Here is a 13666-nt window from a genome sequence, read left to right on the forward strand (position 1 = left end):
CCCTTTCGGCTGTTTGCAGTTTTCCCTCCGTTTTTGTTCTTTTTTTTTTTTTTTTTTTTTTTTTTTTGAAATTGTTCCTGTTTTCTCTCTCTCTCTCATTGCCTGCCAGCCCTGTTGTTTGCAACAAGCAAGCCACAGCCTCGCAGGCTCCTCCCTTGTTACCGCGAACAAACGAGCTAGGCTCTTTGTTGGCGTGGCGGGACGCCTGAGCGTACACGGCTATAGCTCGGGTTTCTCTTCATTCACGCACAAATCTTTCGCCTTTTACTAAAGATTTCCGTGGAGGGGAACGTCAAAGAGTCAAAGTGATTTTTTGGAGCGCTCTGCCTCCGGGCGGGGCCGCAACAATCCGTACAACGAGAATGTATAAACTTAGGGCGGGGGCTGGGAGTGGCTCGGTGGGTGTCTGGAAGAGGGGGGAAGGGCGGGTATGCCACGGAGGAGGCCTCCCTGCCTGCGAGGCCGGTGCCCGGTCCAGCGCCCATTTCAGGTTATCGCTTCTCGGCCTTTTGGCTAAGATCAAGTGTAGTATCTGTTCTTATCAGTTTAATATCTGATACGTCCTCTATACGAGGACTTCATATTAAATGGATTTTTAGAACAGGGAGGCGAAACAGGGGCTTGCCCCGTTCGCCCCACGCATCGACCTGGTATTGCAGTACCTCCAGGAACGGTGCACCTTCCTAAGCTTGTGTGAAAAAAAGAGTTTGTTGCTGTTTGGTATGATCAGCCTGTTTTATTTTAATGAATGAATGAATGTATTTATTTATTTATTTGGTGTGTGTGTGTGTGTGTGTGTGTGTGTGTGTGTGTGTGTGTGTGTGTATATATATATATATATATATATATATATATATATATATAATATGTATATATATTTATTGATTTGTCTGTCTGTCTGTCCATGTGAGGGAGCAGCCAAAATGAATAAATAAATAAAACAAAGCAGCTCACTCCACTCCTTAAATAGGCAAGAATGAAGGGGTGAGTGGTCTCTGTCTGTCTGCCTGCAATTGTCAGCTGGTCACAAATGCAGTGAGAGCGGAGGCCACTCCCCTTTCGGCTGTTTGCAGTTTTCCCTCCGTTTTTGTTCTTTTTTTTTTTTTTTTTTTTTTTTTTTTGAAATTGTTCCTGTTTTCTCTCTCTCTCTCATTGCCTGCCAGCCCTGTTGTTTGCAACAAGCAAGCCACAGCCTCGCAGGCTCCTCCCTTGTTACCGCGAACAAACGAGCTAGGCTCTTTGTTGGCGTGGCGGGACGCCTGAGCGTACACGGCTATAGCTCGGGTTTCTCTTCATTCACGCACAAATCTTTCGCCTTTTACTAAAGATTTCCGTGGAGGGGAACGTCAAAGAGTCAAAGTGATTTTTTGGAGCGCTCTGCCTCCGGGCGGGGCCGCAACAATCCGTACAACGAGAATGTATAAACTTAGGGCGGGGGCTGGGAGTGGCTCGGTGGGTGTCTGGAAGAGGGGGGAAGGGCGGGTATGCCACGGAGGAGGCCTCCCTGCCTGCGAGGCCGGTGCCCGGTCCAGCGCCCATTTCAGGTTATCGCTTCTCGGCCTTTTGGCTAAGATCAAGTGTAGTATCTGTTCTTATCAGTTTAATATCTGATACGTCCTCTATACGAGGACTTCATATTAAATGGATTTTTAGAACAGGGAGGCGAAACAGGGGCTTGCCCCGTTCGCCCCACGCATCGACCTGGTATTGCAGTACCTCCAGGAACGGTGCACCTTCCTAAGCTTGTGTGAAAAAAAGAGTTTGTTGCTGTTTGGTATGATCAGCCTGTTTTATTTTAATGAATGAATGAATGTATTTATTTATTTATTTGGTGTGTGTGTGTGTGTGTGTGTGTGTGTGTGTGTGTGTGTGTGTGTGTGTATATATATATATATATATATATATATATATATATATAATATGTATATATATTTATTGATTTGTCTGTCTGTCTGTCCATGTGAGGGAGCAGCCAAAATGAATAAATAAATAAAACAAAGCAGCTCACTCCACTCCTTAAATAGGCAAGAATGAAGGGGTGAGTGGTCTCTGTCTGTCTGCCTGCAATTGTCAGCTGGTCACAAATGCAGTGAGAGCGGAGGCCACTCCCCTTTCGGCTGTTTGCAGTTTTCCCTCCGTTTTTGTTCTTTTTTTTTTTTTTTTTTTTTTTTTTTTGAAATTGTTCCTGTTTTCTCTCTCTCTCTCATTGCCTGCCAGCCCTGTTGTTTGCAACAAGCAAGCCACAGCCTCGCAGGCTCCTCCCTTGTTACCGCGAACAAACGAGCTAGGCTCTTTGTTGGCGTGGCGGGACGCCTGAGCGTACACGGCTATAGCTCGGGTTTCTCTTCATTCACGCACAAATCTTTCGCCTTTTACTAAAGATTTCCGTGGAGGGGAACGTCAAAGAGTCAAAGTGATTTTTTGGAGCGCTCTGCCTCCGGGCGGGGCCGCAACAATCCGTACAACGAGAATGTATAAACTTAGGGCGGGGGCTGGGAGTGGCTCGGTGGGTGTCTGGAAGAGGGGGGAAGGGCGGGTATGCCACGGAGGAGGCCTCCCTGCCTGCGAGGCCGGTGCCCGGTCCAGCGCCCATTTCAGGTTATCGCTTCTCGGCCTTTTGGCTAAGATCAAGTGTAGTATCTGTTCTTATCAGTTTAATATCTGATACGTCCTCTATACGAGGACTTCATATTAAATGGATTTTTAGAACAGGGAGGCGAAACAGGGGCTTGCCCCGTTCGCCCCACGCATCGACCTGGTATTGCAGTACCTCCAGGAACGGTGCACCTTCCTAAGCTTGTGTGAAAAAAAGAGTTTGTTGCTGTTTGGTATGATCAGCCTGTTTTATTTTAATGAATGAATGAATGTATTTATTTATTTATTTGGTGTGTGTGTGTGTGTGTGTGTGTGTGTGTGTGTGTGTGTGTGTGTGTGTATATATATATATATATATATATATATATATATATATAATATGTATATATATTTATTGATTTGTCTGTCTGTCTGTCCATGTGAGGGAGCAGCCAAAATGAATAAATAAATAAAACAAAGCAGCTCACTCCACTCCTTAAATAGGCAAGAATGAAGGGGTGAGTGGTCTCTGTCTGTCTGCCTGCAATTGTCAGCTGGTCACAAATGCAGTGAGAGCGGAGGCCACTCCCCTTTCGGCTGTTTGCAGTTTTCCCTCCGTTTTTGTTCTTTTTTTTTTTTTTTTTTTTTTTTTTTTGAAATTGTTCCTGTTTTCTCTCTCTCTCTCATTGCCTGCCAGCCCTGTTGTTTGCAACAAGCAAGCCACAGCCTCGCAGGCTCCTCCCTTGTTACCGCGAACAAACGAGCTAGGCTCTTTGTTGGCGTGGCGGGACGCCTGAGCGTACACGGCTATAGCTCGGGTTTCTCTTCATTCACGCACAAATCTTTCGCCTTTTACTAAAGATTTCCGTGGAGGGGAACGTCAAAGAGTCAAAGTGATTTTTTGGAGCGCTCTGCCTCCGGGCGGGGCCGCAACAATCCGTACAACGAGAATGTATAAACTTAGGGCGGGGGCTGGGAGTGGCTCGGTGGGTGTCTGGAAGAGGGGGGAAGGGCGGGTATGCCACGGAGGAGGCCTCCCTGCCTGCGAGGCCGGTGCCCGGTCCAGCGCCCATTTCAGGTTATCGCTTCTCGGCCTTTTGGCTAAGATCAAGTGTAGTATCTGTTCTTATCAGTTTAATATCTGATACGTCCTCTATACGAGGACTTCATATTAAATGGATTTTTAGAACAGGGAGGCGAAACAGGGGCTTGCCCCGTTCGCCCCACGCATCGACCTGGTATTGCAGTACCTCCAGGAACGGTGCACCTTCCTAAGCTTGTGTGAAAAAAAGAGTTTGTTGCTGTTTGGTATGATCAGCCTGTTTTATTTTAATGAATGAATGAATGTATTTATTTATTTATTTGGTGTGTGTGTGTGTGTGTGTGTGTGTGTGTGTGTGTGTGTGTGTGTGTGTATATATATATATATATATATATATATATATATATATATATATGTATATATATTTATTGATTTGTCTGTCTGTCTGTCCATGTGAGGGAGCAGCCAAAATGAATAAATAAATAAAACAAAGCAGCTCACTCCACTCCTTAAATAGGCAAGAATGAAGGGGTGAGTGGTCTCTGTCTGTCTGCCTGCAATTGTCAGCTGGTCACAAATGCAGTGAGAGCGGAGGCCACTCCCCTTTCGGCTGTTTGCAGTTTTCCCTCCGTTTTTGTTCTTTTTTTTTTTTTTTTTTTTTTTTTTTTGAAATTGTTCCTGTTTTCTCTCTCTCTCTCTCATTGCCTGCCAGCCCTGTTGTTTGCAACAAGCAAGCCACAGCCTCGCAGGCTCCTCCCTTGTTACCGCGAACAAACGAGCTAGGCTCTTTGTTGGCGTGGCGGGACGCCTGAGCGTACACGGCTATAGCTCGGGTTTCTCTTCATTCACGCACAAATCTTTCGCCTTTTACTAAAGATTTCCGTGGAGGGGAACGTCAAAGAGTCAAAGTGATTTTTTGGAGCGCTCTGCCTCCGGGCGGGGCCGCAACAATCCGTACAACGAGAATGTATAAACTTAGGGCGGGGGCTGGGAGTGGCTCGGTGGGTGTCTGGAAGAGGGGGGAAGGGCGGGTATGCCACGGAGGAGGCCTCCCTGCCTGCGAGGCCGGTGCCCGGTCCAGCGCCCATTTCAGGTTATCGCTTCTCGGCCTTTTGGCTAAGATCAAGTGTAGTATCTGTTCTTATCAGTTTAATATCTGATACGTCCTCTATACGAGGACTTCATATTAAATGGATTTTTAGAACAGGGAGGCGAAACAGGGGCTTGCCCCGTTCGCCCCACGCATCGACCTGGTATTGCAGTACCTCCAGGAACGGTGCACCTTCCTAAGCTTGTGTGAAAAAAAGAGTTTGTTGCTGTTTGGTATGATCAGCCTGTTTTATTTTAATGAATGAATGAATGTATTTATTTATTTATTTGGTGTGTGTGTGTGTGTGTGTGTGTGTGTGTGTGTGTGTGTGTGTGTGTGTATATATATATATATATATATATATATATATATATATAATATGTATATATATTTATTGATTTGTCTGTCTGTCTGTCCATGTGAGGGAGCAGCCAAAATGAATAAATAAATAAAACAAAGCAGCTCACTCCACTCCTTAAATAGGCAAGAATGAAGGGGTGAGTGGTCTCTGTCTGTCTGCCTGCAATTGTCAGCTGGTCACAAATGCAGTGAGAGCGGAGGCCACTCCCCTTTCGGCTGTTTGCAGTTTTCCCTCCGTTTTTGTTCTTTTTTTTTTTTTTTTTTTTTTTTTTTTGAAATTGTTCCTGTTTTCTCTCTCTCTCTCATTGCCTGCCAGCCCTGTTGTTTGCAACAAGCAAGCCACAGCCTCGCAGGCTCCTCCCTTGTTACCGCGAACAAACGAGCTAGGCTCTTTGTTGGCGTGGCGGGACGCCTGAGCGTACACGGCTATAGCTCGGGTTTCTCTTCATTCACGCACAAATCTTTCGCCTTTTACTAAAGATTTCCGTGGAGGGGAACGTCAAAGAGTCAAAGTGATTTTTTGGAGCGCTCTGCCTCCGGGCGGGGCCGCAACAATCCGTACAACGAGAATGTATAAACTTAGGGCGGGGGCTGGGAGTGGCTCGGTGGGTGTCTGGAAGAGGGGGGAAGGGCGGGTATGCCACGGAGGAGGCCTCCCTGCCTGCGAGGCCGGTGCCCGGTCCAGCGCCCACAGGTTATCGCTTCTCGGCCTTTTGGCTAAGATCAAGTGTAGTATCTGTTCTTATCAGTTTAATATCTGATACGTCCTCTATACGAGGACTTCATATTAAATGGATTTTTAGAACAGGGAGGCGAAACAGGGGCTTGCCCCGTTCGCCCCACGCATCGACCTGGTATTGCAGTACCTCCAGGAACGGTGCACCTTCCTAAGCTTGTGTGAAAAAAAGAGTTTGTTGCTGTTTGGTATGATCAGCCTGTTTTATTTTAATGAATGAATGAATGTATTTATTTATTTATTTGGTGTGTGTGTGTGTGTGTGTGTGTGTGTGTGTGTGTGTGTGTGTGTGTGTGTATATATATATATATATATATATATATATATATATATAATATGTATATATATTTATTGATTTGTCTGTCTGTCTGTCCATGTGAGGGAGCAGCCAAAATGAATAAATAAATAAAACAAAGCAGCTCACTCCACTCCTTAAATAGGCAAGAATGAAGGGGTGAGTGGTCTCTGTCTGTCTGCCTGCAATTGTCAGCTGGTCACAAATGCAGTGAGAGCGGAGGCCACTCCCCTTTCGGCTGTTTGCAGTTTTCCCTCCGTTTTTGTTCTTTTTTTTTTTTTTTTTTTTTTTTTTTTGAAATTGTTCCTGTTTTCTCTCTCTCTCTCATTGCCTGCCAGCCCTGTTGTTTGCAACAAGCAAGCCACAGCCTCGCAGGCTCCTCCCTTGTTACCGCGAACAAACGAGCTAGGCTCTTTGTTGGCGTGGCGGGACGCCTGAGCGTACACGGCTATAGCTCGGGTTTCTCTTCATTCACGCACAAATCTTTCGCCTTTTACTAAAGATTTCCGTGGAGGGGAACGTCAAAGAGTCAAAGTGATTTTTTGGAGCGCTCTGCCTCCGGGCGGGGCCGCAACAATCCGTACAACGAGAATGTATAAACTTAGGGCGGGGGCTGGGAGTGGCTCGGTGGGTGTCTGGAAGAGGGGGGAAGGGCGGGTATGCCACGGAGGAGGCCTCCCTGCCTGCGAGGCCGGTGCCCGGTCCAGCGCCCATTTCAGGTTATCGCTTCTCGGCCTTTTGGCTAAGATCAAGTGTAGTATCTGTTCTTATCAGTTTAATATCTGATACGTCCTCTATACGAGGACTTCATATTAAATGGATTTTTAGAACAGGGAGGCGAAACAGGGGCTTGCCCCGTTCGCCCCACGCATCGACCTGGTATTGCAGTACCTCCAGGAACGGTGCACCTTCCTAAGCTTGTGTGAAAAAAAGAGTTTGTTGCTGTTTGGTATGATCAGCCTGTTTTATTTTAATGAATGAATGAATGTATTTATTTATTTATTTGGTGTGTGTGTGTGTGTGTGTGTGTGTGTGTGTGTGTGTGTGTGTGTGTGTATATATATATATATATATATATATATATATATATATAATATGTATATATATTTATTGATTTGTCTGTCTGTCTGTCCATGTGAGGGAGCAGCCAAAATGAATAAATAAATAAAACAAAGCAGCTCACTCCACTCCTTAAATAGGCAAGAATGAAGGGGTGAGTGGTCTCTGTCTGTCTGCCTGCAATTGTCAGCTGGTCACAAATGCAGTGAGAGCGGAGGCCACTCCCCTTTCGGCTGTTTGCAGTTTTCCCTCCGTTTTTGTTCTTTTTTTTTTTTTTTTTTTTTTTTTTTTGAAATTGTTCCTGTTTTCTCTCTCTCTCTCATTGCCTGCCAGCCCTGTTGTTTGCAACAAGCAAGCCACAGCCTCGCAGGCTCCTCCCTTGTTACCGCGAACAAACGAGCTAGGCTCTTTGTTGGCGTGGCGGGACGCCTGAGCGTACACGGCTATAGCTCGGGTTTCTCTTCATTCACGCACAAATCTTTCGCCTTTTACTAAAGATTTCCGTGGAGGGGAACGTCAAAGAGTCAAAGTGATTTTTTGGAGCGCTCTGCCTCCGGGCGGGGCCGCAACAATCCGTACAACGAGAATGTATAAACTTAGGGCGGGGGCTGGGAGTGGCTCGGTGGGTGTCTGGAAGAGGGGGGAAGGGCGGGTATGCCACGGAGGAGGCCTCCCTGCCTGCGAGGCCGGTGCCCGGTCCAGCGCCCATTTCAGGTTATCGCTTCTCGGCCTTTTGGCTAAGATCAAGTGTAGTATCTGTTCTTATCAGTTTAATATCTGATACGTCCTCTATACGAGGACTTCATATTAAATGGATTTTTAGAACAGGGAGGCGAAACAGGGGCTTGCCCCGTTCGCCCCACGCATCGACCTGGTATTGCAGTACCTCCAGGAACGGTGCACCTTCCTAAGCTTGTGTGAAAAAAAGAGTTTGTTGCTGTTTGGTATGATCAGCCTGTTTTATTTTAATGAATGAATGAATGTATTTATTTATTTATTTGGTGTGTGTGTGTGTGTGTGTGTGTGTGTGTGTGTGTGTGTGTGTGTGTGTATATATATATATATATATATATATATATATATATATAATATGTATATATATTTATTGATTTGTCTGTCTGTCTGTCCATGTGAGGGAGCAGCCAAAATGAATAAATAAATAAAACAAAGCAGCTCACTCCACTCCTTAAATAGGCAAGAATGAAGGGGTGAGTGGTCTCTGTCTGTCTGCCTGCAATTGTCAGCTGGTCACAAATGCAGTGAGAGCGGAGGCCACTCCCCTTTCGGCTGTTTGCAGTTTTCCCTCCGTTTTTGTTCTTTTTTTTTTTTTTTTTTTTTTTTTTTTGAAATTGTTCCTGTTTTCTCTCTCTCTCTCATTGCCTGCCAGCCCTGTTGTTTGCAACAAGCAAGCCACAGCCTCGCAGGCTCCTCCCTTGTTACCGCGAACAAACGAGCTAGGCTCTTTGTTGGCGTGGCGGGACGCCTGAGCGTACACGGCTATAGCTCGGGTTTCTCTTCATTCACGCACAAATCTTTCGCCTTTTACTAAAGATTTCCGTGGAGGGGAACGTCAAAGAGTCAAAGTGATTTTTTGGAGCGCTCTGCCTCCGGGCGGGGCCGCAACAATCCGTACAACGAGAATGTATAAACTTAGGGCGGGGGCTGGGAGTGGCTCGGTGGGTGTCTGGAAGAGGGGGGAAGGGCGGGTATGCCACGGAGGAGGCCTCCCTGCCTGCGAGGCCGGTGCCCGGTCCAGCGCCCATTTCAGGTTATCGCTTCTCGGCCTTTTGGCTAAGATCAAGTGTAGTATCTGTTCTTATCAGTTTAATATCTGATACGTCCTCTATACGAGGACTTCATATTAAATGGATTTTTAGAACAGGGAGGCGAAACAGGGGCTTGCCCCGTTCGCCCCACGCATCGACCTGGTATTGCAGTACCTCCAGGAACGGTGCACCTTCCTAAGCTTGTGTGAAAAAAAGAGTTTGTTGCTGTTTGGTATGATCAGCCTGTTTTATTTTAATGAATGAATGAATGTATTTATTTATTTATTTGGTGTGTGTGTGTGTGTGTGTGTGTGTGTGTGTGTGTGTGTGTGTGTGTGTATATATATATATATATATATATATATATATATATATAATATGTATATATATTTATTGATTTGTCTGTCTGTCTGTCCATGTGAGGGAGCAGCCAAAATGAATAAATAAATAAAACAAAGCAGCTCACTCCACTCCTTAAATAGGCAAGAATGAAGGGGTGAGTGGTCTCTGTCTGTCTGCCTGCAATTGTCAGCTGGTCACAAATGCAGTGAGAGCGGAGGCCACTCCCCTTTCGGCTGTTTGCAGTTTTCCCTCCGTTTTTGTTCTTTTTTTTTTTTTTTTTTTTTTTTTTTTGAAATTGTTCCTGTTTTCTCTCTCTCTCTCATTGCCTGCCAGCCCTGTTGTTTGCAACAAGCAAGCCACAGCCTCGCAGGCTCCTCCCTTGTTACCGCGAACAAACGAGCTAGGCTCTTTGTTGGCGTGGCGGGACGCCTGAGCGTACACGGCTATAGCTCGGGTTTCTCTTCATTCACGCACAAATCTTTCGCCTTTTACTAAAGATTTCCGTGGAGGGGAACGTCAAAGAGTCAAAGTGATTTTTTGGAGCGCTCTGCCTCCGGGCGGGGCCGCAACAATCCGTACAACGAGAATGTATAAACTTAGGGCGGGGGCTGGGAGTGGCTCGGTGGGTGTCTGGAAGAGGGGGGAAGGGCGGGTATGCCACGGAGGAGGCCTCCCTGCCTGCGAGGCCGGTGCCCGGTCCAGCGCCCATTTCAGGTTATCGCTTCTCGGCCTTTTGGCTAAGATCAAGTGTAGTATCTGTTCTTATCAGTTTAATATCTGATACGTCCTCTATACGAGGACTTCATATTAAATGGATTTTTAGAACAGGGAGGCGAAACAGGGGCTTGCCCCGTTCGCCCCACGCATCGACCTGGTATTGCAGTACCTCCAGGAACGGTGCACCTTCCTAAGCTTGTGTGAAAAAAAGAGTTTGTTGCTGTTTGGTATGATCAGCCTGTTTTATTTTAATGAATGAATGAATGTATTTATTTATTTATTTGGTGTGTGTGTGTGTGTGTGTGTGTGTGTGTGTGTGTGTGTGTGTGTGTGTGTATATATATATATATATATATATATATATATATATATAATATGTATATATATTTATTGATTTGTCTGTCTGTCTGTCCATGTGAGGGAGCAGCCAAAATGAATAAATAAATAAAACAAAGCAGCTCACTCCACTCCTTAAATAGGCAAGAATGAAGGGGTGAGTGGTCTCTGTCTGTCTGCCTGCAATTGTCAGCTGGTCACAAATGCAGTGAGAGCGGAGGCCACTCCCCTTTCGGCTGTTTGCAGTTTTCCCTCCGTTTTTGTTCTTTTTTTTTTTTTTTTTTTTTTTTTTTTGAAATTGTTCCTGTTTTCTCTCTCTCTCATTGCCTGCCAGCCCTGTTGTTTGCAACAAGCAAGCCACAGCCTCGCAGGCTCCTCCCTTGTTACCGCGAACAAACGAGCTAGGCTCTTTGTTGGCGTGGCGGGACGCCTGAGCGTACACGGCTATAGCTCGGGTTTCTCTTCATTCACGCACAAATCTTTCGCCTTTTACTAAAGATTTCCGTGGAGGGGAACGTCAAAGAGTCAAAGTGATTTTTTGGAGCGCTCTGCCTCCGGGCGGGGCCGCAACAATCCGTACAACGAGAATGTATAAACTTAGGGCGGGGGCTGGGAGTGGCTCGGTGGGTGTCTGGAAGAGGGGGGAAGGGCGGGTATGCCACGGAGGAGGCCTCCCTGCCTGCGAGGCCGGTGCCCGGTCCAGCGCCCATTTCAGGTTATCGCTTCTCGGCCTTTTGGCTAAGATCAAGTGTAGTATCTGTTCTTATCAGTTTAATATCTGATACGTCCTCTATACGAGGACTTCATATTAAATGGATTTTTAGAACAGGGAGGCGAAACAGGGGCTTGCCCCGTTCGCCCCACGCATCGACCTGGTATTGCAGTACCTCCAGGAACGGTGCACCTTCCTAAGCTTGTGTGAAAAAAAGAGTTTGTTGCTGTTTGGTATGATCAGCCTGTTTTATTTTAATGAATGAATGAATGTATTTATTTATTTATTTGGTGTGTGTGTGTGTGTGTGTGTGTGTGTGTGTGTGTGTGTGTGTGTGTGTATATATATATATATATATATATATATATATATATATAATATGTATATATATTTATTGATTTGTCTGTCTGTCTGTCCATGTGAGGGAGCAGCCAAAATGAATAAATAAATAAAACAAAGCAGCTCACTCCACTCCTTAAATAGGCAAGAATGAAGGGGTGAGTGGTCTCTGTCTGTCTGCCTGCAATTGTCAGCTGGTCACAAATGCAGTGAGAGCGGAGGCCACTCCCCTTTCGGCTGTTTGCAGTTTTCCCTCCGTTTTTGTTCTTTTTTTTTTTTTTTTTTTTTTTTTTTTGAAATTGTTCCTGTTTTCTCTCTCTCTCTCATTGCCTGCCAGCCCTGTTGTTTGCAACAAGCAAGCCACAGCCTCGCAGGCTCCTCCCTTGTTACCGCGAACAAACGAGCTAGGCTCTTTGTTGGCGTGGCGGGACGCCTGAGCGTACACGGCTATAGCTCGGGTTTCTCTTCATTCACGCACAAATCTTTCGCCTTTTACTAAAGATTTCCGTGGAGGGGAACGTCAAAGAGTCAAAGTGATTTTTTGGAGCGCTCTGCCTCCGGGCGGGGCCGCAACAATCCGTACAACGAGAATGTATAAACTTAGGGCGGGGGCTGGGAGTGGCTCGGTGGGTGTCTGGAAGAGGGGGGAAGGGCGGGTATGCCACGGAGGAGGCCTCCCTGCCTGCGAGGCCGGTGCCCGGTCCAGCGCCCATTTCAGGTTATCGCTTCTCGGCCTTTTGGCTAAGATCAAGTGTAGTATCTGTTCTTATCAGTTTAATATCTGATACGTCCTCTATACGAGGACTTCATATTAAATGGATTTTTAGAACAGGGAGGCGAAACAGGGGCTTGCCCCGTTCGCCCCACGCATCGACCTGGTATTGCAGTACCTCCAGGAACGGTGCACCTTCCTAAGCTTGTGTGAAAAAAAGAGTTTGTTGCTGTTTGGTATGATCAGCCTGTTTTATTTTAATGAATGAATGAATGTATTTATTTATTTATTTGGTGTGTGTGTGTGTGTGTGTGTGTGTGTGTGTGTGTGTGTGTGTGTGTGTGTATATATATATATATATATATATATATATATATATATAATATGTATATATATTTATTGATTTGTCTGTCTGTCTGTCCATGTGAGGGAGCAGCCAAAATGAATAAATAAATAAAACAAAGCAGCTCACTCCACTCCTTAAATAGGCAAGAATGAAGGGGTGAGTGGTCTCTGTCTGTCTGCCTGCAATTGTCAGCTGGTCACAAATGCAGTGAGAGCGGAGGCCACTCCCCTTTCGGCTGTTTGCAGTTTTCCCTCCGTTTTTGTTCTTTTTTTTTTTTTTTTTTTTTTTTTTTTGAAATTGTTCCTGTTTTCTCTCTCTCTCTCATTGCCTGCCAGCCCTGTTGTTTGCAACAAGCAAGCCACAGCCTCGCAGGCTCCTCCCTTGTTACCGCGAACAAACGAGCTAGGCTCTTTGTTGGCGTGGCGGGACGCCTGAGCGTACACGGCTATAGCTCGGGTTTCTCTTCATTCACGCACAAATCTTTCGCCTTTTACTAAAGATTTCCGTGGAGGGGAACGTCAAAGAGTCAAAGTGATTTTTTGGAGCGCTCTGCCTCCGGGCGGGGCCGCAACAATCCGTACAACGAGAATGTATAAACTTAGGGCGGGGGCTGGGAGTGGCTCGGTGGGTGTCTGGAAGAGGGGGGAAGGGCGGGTATGCCACGGAGGAGGCCTCCCTGCCTGCGAGGCCGGTGCCCGGTCCAGCGCCCATTTCAGGTTATCGCTTCTCGGCCTTTTGGCTAAGATCAAGTGTAGTATCTGTTCTTATCAGTTTAATATCTGATACGTCCTCTATACGAGGACTTCATATTAAATGGATTTTTAGAACAGGGAGGCGAAACAGGGGCTTGCCCCGTTCGCCCCACGCATCGACCTGGTATTGCAGTACCTCCAGGAACGGTGCACCTTCCTAAGCTTGTGTGAAAAAAAGAGTTTGTTGCTGTTTGGTATGATCAGCCTGTTTTATTTTAATGAATGAATGAATGTATTTATTTATTTATTTGGTGTGTGTGTGTGTGTGTGTGTGTGTGTGTGTGTGTGTGTGTGTGTGTGTATATATATATATATATATATATATATATATATATATAATATGTATATATATTTATTGATTTGTCTGTCTGTCTGTCCATGTGAGGGAGCAGCCAAAATGAATAAATAAATAAAACAAAGCAGCTCACTCCACTCCTTAAATAGGCAAGAATGAAGGGGTGAGTGGTCTCTGTCTGTCTGCCTGCAAT

The 13666-nt window shown here is 45.8% G+C and overlaps 26 non-coding genes across 26 annotated transcripts; all 26 read left to right on the top strand.

Moving 5' to 3' along the window:
* Window positions 1–222: 222 nt before the first annotated feature.
* On the top strand, window positions 223–341 carry LOC143504125 (U5 spliceosomal RNA). The gene has a single exon (XR_013127388.1). It is a non-coding gene; the product is annotated as a U5 spliceosomal RNA (small nuclear RNA).
* A 152-nt stretch (window positions 342–493) lies between these two features.
* LOC143503970 (U2 spliceosomal RNA) lies at window positions 494–684 on the top strand. The gene has a single exon (XR_013127243.1). It is a non-coding gene; the product is annotated as a U2 spliceosomal RNA (small nuclear RNA).
* A 592-nt stretch (window positions 685–1276) lies between these two features.
* On the top strand, window positions 1277–1395 carry LOC143504127 (U5 spliceosomal RNA). The gene has a single exon (XR_013127389.1). It is a non-coding gene; the product is annotated as a U5 spliceosomal RNA (small nuclear RNA).
* A 152-nt stretch (window positions 1396–1547) lies between these two features.
* LOC143503971 (U2 spliceosomal RNA) lies at window positions 1548–1738 on the top strand. The gene has a single exon (XR_013127244.1). It is a non-coding gene; the product is annotated as a U2 spliceosomal RNA (small nuclear RNA).
* A 592-nt stretch (window positions 1739–2330) lies between these two features.
* On the top strand, window positions 2331–2449 carry LOC143504128 (U5 spliceosomal RNA). Its single transcript, XR_013127390.1, has one exon. It is a non-coding gene; the product is annotated as a U5 spliceosomal RNA (small nuclear RNA).
* Window positions 2450–2601: 152 nt separating this feature from the next.
* LOC143503972 (U2 spliceosomal RNA) lies at window positions 2602–2792 on the top strand. The gene has a single exon (XR_013127245.1). It is a non-coding gene; the product is annotated as a U2 spliceosomal RNA (small nuclear RNA).
* Window positions 2793–3384: 592 nt separating this feature from the next.
* On the top strand, window positions 3385–3503 carry LOC143504129 (U5 spliceosomal RNA). The gene has a single exon (XR_013127391.1). It is a non-coding gene; the product is annotated as a U5 spliceosomal RNA (small nuclear RNA).
* A 152-nt stretch (window positions 3504–3655) lies between these two features.
* On the top strand, window positions 3656–3846 carry LOC143503973 (U2 spliceosomal RNA). The gene has a single exon (XR_013127246.1). It is a non-coding gene; the product is annotated as a U2 spliceosomal RNA (small nuclear RNA).
* A 595-nt stretch (window positions 3847–4441) lies between these two features.
* Window positions 4442–4560, top strand: LOC143504130 (U5 spliceosomal RNA). The gene has a single exon (XR_013127392.1). It is a non-coding gene; the product is annotated as a U5 spliceosomal RNA (small nuclear RNA).
* Window positions 4561–4712: 152 nt separating this feature from the next.
* Window positions 4713–4903, top strand: LOC143503974 (U2 spliceosomal RNA). The gene has a single exon (XR_013127247.1). It is a non-coding gene; the product is annotated as a U2 spliceosomal RNA (small nuclear RNA).
* Window positions 4904–5495: 592 nt separating this feature from the next.
* Window positions 5496–5614, top strand: LOC143504131 (U5 spliceosomal RNA). Its single transcript, XR_013127393.1, has one exon. It is a non-coding gene; the product is annotated as a U5 spliceosomal RNA (small nuclear RNA).
* Window positions 5615–5763: 149 nt separating this feature from the next.
* Window positions 5764–5954, top strand: LOC143503976 (U2 spliceosomal RNA). Its single transcript, XR_013127249.1, has one exon. It is a non-coding gene; the product is annotated as a U2 spliceosomal RNA (small nuclear RNA).
* A 594-nt stretch (window positions 5955–6548) lies between these two features.
* On the top strand, window positions 6549–6667 carry LOC143504132 (U5 spliceosomal RNA). The gene has a single exon (XR_013127394.1). It is a non-coding gene; the product is annotated as a U5 spliceosomal RNA (small nuclear RNA).
* Window positions 6668–6819: 152 nt separating this feature from the next.
* On the top strand, window positions 6820–7010 carry LOC143503977 (U2 spliceosomal RNA). The gene has a single exon (XR_013127250.1). It is a non-coding gene; the product is annotated as a U2 spliceosomal RNA (small nuclear RNA).
* A 592-nt stretch (window positions 7011–7602) lies between these two features.
* On the top strand, window positions 7603–7721 carry LOC143504133 (U5 spliceosomal RNA). Its single transcript, XR_013127395.1, has one exon. It is a non-coding gene; the product is annotated as a U5 spliceosomal RNA (small nuclear RNA).
* Window positions 7722–7873: 152 nt separating this feature from the next.
* LOC143503978 (U2 spliceosomal RNA) lies at window positions 7874–8064 on the top strand. The gene has a single exon (XR_013127251.1). It is a non-coding gene; the product is annotated as a U2 spliceosomal RNA (small nuclear RNA).
* Window positions 8065–8656: 592 nt separating this feature from the next.
* On the top strand, window positions 8657–8775 carry LOC143504134 (U5 spliceosomal RNA). Its single transcript, XR_013127396.1, has one exon. It is a non-coding gene; the product is annotated as a U5 spliceosomal RNA (small nuclear RNA).
* A 152-nt stretch (window positions 8776–8927) lies between these two features.
* Window positions 8928–9118, top strand: LOC143503979 (U2 spliceosomal RNA). The gene has a single exon (XR_013127252.1). It is a non-coding gene; the product is annotated as a U2 spliceosomal RNA (small nuclear RNA).
* Window positions 9119–9710: 592 nt separating this feature from the next.
* Window positions 9711–9829, top strand: LOC143504135 (U5 spliceosomal RNA). Its single transcript, XR_013127397.1, has one exon. It is a non-coding gene; the product is annotated as a U5 spliceosomal RNA (small nuclear RNA).
* Window positions 9830–9981: 152 nt separating this feature from the next.
* LOC143503980 (U2 spliceosomal RNA) lies at window positions 9982–10172 on the top strand. Its single transcript, XR_013127253.1, has one exon. It is a non-coding gene; the product is annotated as a U2 spliceosomal RNA (small nuclear RNA).
* Window positions 10173–10764: 592 nt separating this feature from the next.
* LOC143504137 (U5 spliceosomal RNA) lies at window positions 10765–10883 on the top strand. The gene has a single exon (XR_013127399.1). It is a non-coding gene; the product is annotated as a U5 spliceosomal RNA (small nuclear RNA).
* Window positions 10884–11035: 152 nt separating this feature from the next.
* LOC143503982 (U2 spliceosomal RNA) lies at window positions 11036–11226 on the top strand. The gene has a single exon (XR_013127254.1). It is a non-coding gene; the product is annotated as a U2 spliceosomal RNA (small nuclear RNA).
* A 592-nt stretch (window positions 11227–11818) lies between these two features.
* On the top strand, window positions 11819–11937 carry LOC143504138 (U5 spliceosomal RNA). The gene has a single exon (XR_013127400.1). It is a non-coding gene; the product is annotated as a U5 spliceosomal RNA (small nuclear RNA).
* A 152-nt stretch (window positions 11938–12089) lies between these two features.
* On the top strand, window positions 12090–12280 carry LOC143503983 (U2 spliceosomal RNA). Its single transcript, XR_013127255.1, has one exon. It is a non-coding gene; the product is annotated as a U2 spliceosomal RNA (small nuclear RNA).
* A 594-nt stretch (window positions 12281–12874) lies between these two features.
* On the top strand, window positions 12875–12993 carry LOC143504139 (U5 spliceosomal RNA). Its single transcript, XR_013127401.1, has one exon. It is a non-coding gene; the product is annotated as a U5 spliceosomal RNA (small nuclear RNA).
* Window positions 12994–13145: 152 nt separating this feature from the next.
* LOC143503984 (U2 spliceosomal RNA) lies at window positions 13146–13336 on the top strand. The gene has a single exon (XR_013127256.1). It is a non-coding gene; the product is annotated as a U2 spliceosomal RNA (small nuclear RNA).
* Window positions 13337–13666: the final 330 nt, after the last annotated feature.

Source organism: Brachyhypopomus gauderio, unplaced genomic scaffold (genome assembly GCF_052324685.1).
Source record: "Brachyhypopomus gauderio isolate BG-103 unplaced genomic scaffold, BGAUD_0.2 sc238, whole genome shotgun sequence".
NCBI lineage: Eukaryota > Metazoa > Chordata > Actinopteri > Gymnotiformes > Hypopomidae > Brachyhypopomus > Brachyhypopomus gauderio.